This window comes from Bufo gargarizans, chromosome 9 (assembly GCF_014858855.1).
Source record: "Bufo gargarizans isolate SCDJY-AF-19 chromosome 9, ASM1485885v1, whole genome shotgun sequence".
Classification (NCBI taxonomy): Eukaryota; Metazoa; Chordata; class Amphibia; order Anura; family Bufonidae; genus Bufo; species Bufo gargarizans.
This window is the reverse complement of record NC_058088.1, coordinates 7,639,649-7,645,964: the sequence shown is the minus strand read 5'-3', so window position 1 is coordinate 7,645,964 and position 6,316 is coordinate 7,639,649.

Genomic DNA, 6,316 nt, shown 5'->3' with positions numbered 1-6,316 from the left:
TCCCTTACCACTACCAAATATCAGTAACGAAGCCTGGTTTTGGATTTAACTACTTGCAGACTGCTGGAAGACATGGAACATTCTGTGGGTCTGCGTGTAGCTCTGCATGGACTTTTCTAATGTCCTTCCTGCACACAGATAGTATGGCCAGGTGTCAGTGACAGTCAGGCTCCCCATAGAGAAGGCACAGAAAGTCTATCAGTGCCACTATATTCCCAGTTACTGTGTACACAGAGATCATGATGATTCCCATCCAACCAATCACAGGATCACTTATGGGGGGGTGACTGCTGGAGTTACTGGGTTTTAGCAGATCAGGGAGGAAGAGAGAGAGAGAGGAAGGAGAGAGAGAGAGAGAGAGAGAGAGAGAGAGAGAGAGAGAGAGAGAGAGAGAGAAGTAAAGAGAGAGAGGAAGGAGAGAGAGGGGAAGTAAAGAGAGAGAGGAAGGAGAGAGAGAGAGACAGAAAGAAGAGAGAGAGAGGAAGGAGAGAGAGAGACAGAAAGAAGAGAGAGAGAGAGAGAGGAAGGAGAGAGAGAGAAAGGAGAGAGAAAGGAGAGAGAGAGGGAAGCAGAGAGAGAGGGGGAGGGAGAGAGAGGTGAATGAGATAGAGAGGAAGGAGAGAGAGGGGGAGAGAGAGAGAGGTGAAGGAGAGAGGAAGGAAGGAGAGAGGGGGGAGAGAGGTGAAGGAGAGAGAGGGGGAGAGAGAGAGGTGAAGGAGAGAGAGAGCAAGAAGGGGGAAGGAGAGAGAGAGAGCAGAGAGAGGGGAAGGAGAGAAAGAGAGAGAGGGGGAGAGAGATGAAGGAGAGAGAGGAAGTAGAGAGAGATGAAGGAGAGAGAGGGGAAGGAGAAAAAAAGAGAGAGGAAAGAGAGGGGGAGAAAGGAGAGAGAGGGGGAAGGAGAGAGAGAAAGGAGAGGGGGAGAGAGGGAGGAGAGAGAGGGGGGGAGGAAAGAGGGAGGTAAAGGAGAGAGAAAGAGAGAGAGAGGAAGGAGAGAGAGGGGGAAGGAGAGAGAGGTGAAGGAGAGAGGGAAAGGAGAGAGACAGGGGGAGAGAGAGGGGGAGAAAGAGGTGAAGGAGAGAGAGAGAGGAAATAGAGAGAGATGAAGGAGAGAGAGAGAGGAAGGGGAGAGAGAAGGAGAGAGAGAGGGGGGAAGGAGATAGAGGAAGGAGAGAGGGGGAGAGAGAGGTGAAGGAGAGAGAGAGCAGGGGAAGGAGAGAGAGAAAGGAGAGACAGAGGAAGGAGAGAGAGGGGGAAAGGAGAGAGAGAGGAAGGAGATAGAGGAAGGAGAGAGGGAGAGAGAGAGGTGAAGGAGAGAGAGAGGAAGGGGAGAGAGAGGAGGAGAGATGGAGAGGAAGGAGAGAGAGAGGAAGGAGAGAAAGAGAGAGAGGGAAGAGAGAGGGGGAGAAGGGGAGAGAGGAGGAGGAGAGAGAGAGAGGAAGAAGAGAGAGGAAGGAAGAGGGGAGGAAAGAGAGAGGTGAAGGAGAGAGAGAGGGGGGGAAGGAGAGACAGGTGAAGGAGAGAGAGAAAAAGGAGAGATAGAGAGGAAGGAGAGAGATAGAGAGGAAGGAAGAGAGAAAAAGGAAAGGAAAGAAGGAAGGACCCTATCCACTAGAGCCCTGTCAGTTCTGACTCTGGCCCCACTTTGTAGATCAGTTAGCAACCTCCAGCACTCCACCTTTTTGTGAGACTACAACTCCCAGCATGCACAATTGCTCAACTGTTCTCAAAACTCCCACAGAAATGAATGGAGCATGCTGGAATTTGCAGTTTCACGACAGCTGCAGCTCTGGAGGCTGCTGACCGCTGTTCCTTTTGCTCAGACCTTGCTCTCGGGCCTCATTCACACTGCTCCTTTTGATGGCAGGTCAGGAAGCTGAAAAATCAGGTGCTGATTAAAAAGTAAATTTGTGGCAGTAATCCAAGCCGGAGGATCTGTATTTTATCCCCATATAATGCTACTGCTGCTCCAAAACTGTCTCAAGAATTACATCAATTCTTTTTCCGTGATGCAAAGTTCATAGAGCGCACTGAAAACAATGGAAGGTGCATACACCCGGTTTTTACATGGATTTAGATGCTGAATAGGACCCAAAATCCAGGTTGAAAATCAGCCATCTGAGTGACAGACCACTCTCAACTGAATAGGTGACACCTCAGACCTCCAGGTTACCAGGCCTCCACTACAGTTCCTCAATAATTCCCACAAACCTGGCCTGGTATCACAGCCCTGACCAAACACAGCTATAGCTATAGCCTCCTCCAGGACTGAGCTCTGACTGGAAATCCTTGACCCTGCAGGAGGCACAGAGGAGATGGCATTACTACTACAAAGGGGGCACAGAGGAGATGGCATTACTACTACAAAGGGGGCACAGAGGAGAGGGCATTACTACTACAAAGGGGGCACAGAGGAGATGGCATTACTACTACAAAGGGGGCACAGAGGAGAGAGCATTACTACTACAAAGGGGGCACAGAGGAGAGGGCATTACTGCTACAAAGGGGGCACAGAGGAGATGGTATTACTACTACAAAGGGGGCATAGAGGAGAGGGTATTACTGCTACAAAGGGGGCACAGAGGAGATGGTATTACTACTACAAAGGGGGCACAGAGGAGAGGGCATTACTGCTACAAAGGGGGCACAGAGGAGATGGTATTACTACTACAAAGGGGGCACAGAGGAGATGGTATTACTAGTACAAAGGGGGCACAGAGGAGAGGGCATTACTGCTACAAAGGGGGCACAGAGGAGATGGTATTACTACTACAAAGGGGGCACAGAGGAGATGGTATTACTACTACAAAGGGGGCACAGAGGAGAGGGCATTACTACTACAAAGGGGGCACAGAGGAGAGGGTATTTCTACTATAAAGGCGCACAGAGGGCACTGCTACTATAAAGGCGCACAGAGGGAATTACTACTATAAAGGGGGCATAGAGCTTTACTACTGTGAAGGGGCACAGTGGGCATTACTACTATGGAGGGGGCACAATGGGCATTACTACTATGAAGGGGGCACAATTGGCATTACTACTGTGAAGGGTGCACAATGGGCATTACTACTGTGAAGGGTGCACAATGGGCATTACTACTGTGTAGGGTGCACAATGGAGATTACTACTGTAAAGGGGCATAACTGTTATGGGGCACAGAGTGGGCATTACTACTGTGAAGGGGCACAGTGGTCATTACTACTATGAAGAGGGCACAATGGGCATTACTACTTTAAAGGGGGCCCAGAGAGGGCATAACTACTGTGAGGGGGTAGAACTATAATGGGGGCACAGAGTGGCAATTAATACTGTGAAGGGGGCACTATGGGCATTACTACTGTGAGGGGGCACAAAGAGGGTAGTTCAACTGTGAAGGAGGCACTGGTAGGACATTACTAGAGGCACAATGAAGGGATAAATACTTTAAGGGGACACAATATGGATTTGATTAGGAGGCACATATCTGGATATAACTAATGTGAAGGTTGTACAATGAGGGCAATGCTCTGAAGTGGAACTTTTTTTTTTACCCCCCCCTGCTCTTCCTATATCATCTGGTCTATTGGAGCCCTCTAGTGGTGACAACATAATACTACAATACAATACAGCTCAATATAATCCATAGACACATAATGTGCAGAATCATTTTACTTAGAAGAATTCACATTACAAGATCTGCCTTTTTTTAAACTCTCGTGTATGTTGCATACATGTTTTGTGTATGCTGTATACATAGGACCCACTTATTCATCGGGTAGAGTAACCACATAGACCCGCTGTATGATAGATGACATCCAGAGCTCTGGGTTATGTTTTACAACTATTATCCTGTGATGACATCATAATACCTCAGTACTGCATGACATCATAGCTGCTGATGACATCACAGGGTATGAATACAGGAGCTGAGAGGCCCTGAATGCCTGTCCTTACAGACTCCGCGTACTGGAATATACTGTATTTCACTGTGGCAGTGGGGACATGCTGAGAGTTGTAGTTTTTACAACAGTTAGAGAGCCTCATGATGGAGATTGCTGCTATAGAAAACCTCCAGCCATTTCCACTTTAATCTATATTTGAGCTTAATCCCAATACAAGCCCCAAACCCAAGGAGATCAATGAGCTGGAAAATGCCTGGTGTTGAGGACCCAAGACTTTCTAACATTGTCTTCCCCGAGGACATCCGATCTGTCCTGCTTCTTGTAACCCTCACAAATCAGCAACGAAATATGTTTCATCTCCAAGCATTTGTGATTTATTGTCGATAGTAGTCTAGAGGGGATATATAGCGCCATAGCGTACACTGCCTGGACACAGTCATACAACGCCAGTGTATGGGTGCAAGGGTGCAACTAGAGTCCATGCAGGCCCCAGAACAAACCTTGGTCCAGACCCTCCTCCTCATATTATACTCAAAAATATTACTTCTCCCCCCCGCTCGCTCAAATTGCATAAAATGTTCCAGGATTGAGCACAAATTAGGCCAAAGAAATGGATGAGAGCCAAATATATTAGCAAACCCATCAACTCTCCCAGTTCCCCAGCAGTCATCCAGGTTTTGGGACCCCTCTCCGGGACATCCCCATATAATCCGGGACCCCCCTGCACTCGACTGTATCTGCTTCCCCAGGACGCAGATATAATTAAGGACCTGCCTCAGCTTTGGCACCGTATACAGGGGCACAGAGTGTGTGGCACTACGGTTGGTGCTTTAGGCTACATGCACACGACCGTGCATGCGCCTGACCCACGGTCTTTGGCCGTGCATTGCGGACGGCAATTTGAGGTCCGCAGCACGGGCACGGAGCCCTAACGTTCGTGGGCACGGAGCCTTATTTTCAGGAGACATAATATGGCACATGATTGTATTCACGGACAGTGTACGGTGCTATTATATTTTAGGGCACAGTGTGTGGCACTGAGAGGAGTTTGTGATAGCACATAGGCTGCTATGTGTTGGTAAAGCGAAAGCTGAGGACGTCTGGGCGACAAAATCTGCAGAGATGAGTCGTGGCCGGGAGAAGTCATCATGGTGGTCTGAACCAGATGGAAAGAAAAGGGTAAGAGGAGAACTCTGGAGACCTCACCTGTAAGTCACTAAATGTAAATGTTTACTCTACTACCAACTCAGTCTGATCAGTGCTGTAGTCAATCGTATGGTCTACAGCATAATGAGGGTGATAGTATTCACTTGTAAAACAACTCCCAGCATACCGTTACACCTGCTCAGGCCATGCAGGGTGCTGAAAGTGGACTAGCCCAACTATGCAAATGGAATCTGTACTGAACAGCTTCCTGGTGCTTTATCTATGTACTGTGCTAGGTTCCGGTACTGCATCTGTGTACCGTGCTTAGTTTCCAGTGCAGTATCTGTGTTCCGCGCTTGGTTCCCGATGCCGTATCTGTGTTCCGTGCTTGGTTCCCGATGCCGTATCCGTGTTCCGTGCTTGGTTCCCGATGCCGTATCTGTGTTCCGTGCTTGGTTCCCGATGCCGTATCTGTGTTCCGTGCTTGGTTCCCGATGCCGTATCTGTGTACCGTCCTTGGTTCAGGTGCTGTATCTGTGTACCGTCCTTGGTTCAGGTGCTGTATCTGTGTACCGTCCTTGGTTCTGGTGCTGTATCTGTGTACCGGGCTTGGTTCAGGTGCTGTATCTGTGTACCGTCCTTGGTTCCGGTGCTGTATCTGTGTACCGGGCTTGGTTCAGGTGCTGTATCTGTGTACCGTCCTTGGTTCAGGTGCTGTATCTGTGTACCGTCCTTGGTTCAGGTGCTGTATCTGTGTACCGTCCTTGGTTCCGGTGCTGTATCTGTGTTCCGTGCTTGGTTCCCGATGCCGTATCCGTGTTCCGTGCTTGGTTCCCGATGCCGTATCTGTGTTCCGTACTTGGTTCCCGATGCCGTATCTGTGTACCGTCCTTGGTTCAGGTGCTGTATCTGTGTACCGTCCTTGGTTCAGGTGCTGTATCTGTGTACCGTCCTTGGTTCAGGTGCTGTATCTGTATACCTGGCTTCGTTCCAGTACTGTATGTGTGTAATAAGCTTGGTTTCAGTGCTGTATCTGTATACCTGGCTTCGTTCCAGTACTGTATGTGTGTAATAAGCTTGGTTTCAGTGCTGTATATATTGATGGTGTTTTGTTGCAATTCTTTGTATGTGTACCGTGCTTTATTCCACTGCTGGATATATGTACCGTACTTGGTTTCAGTGCTGTATATATGTACCGTACTTGGTTTCAGTGCTGTATATATGTACCGTACTTGGTTTCAGTTCTTTATATATGTACTGAGCTTGGTTCTAGTGCTGTATATATGTACTGA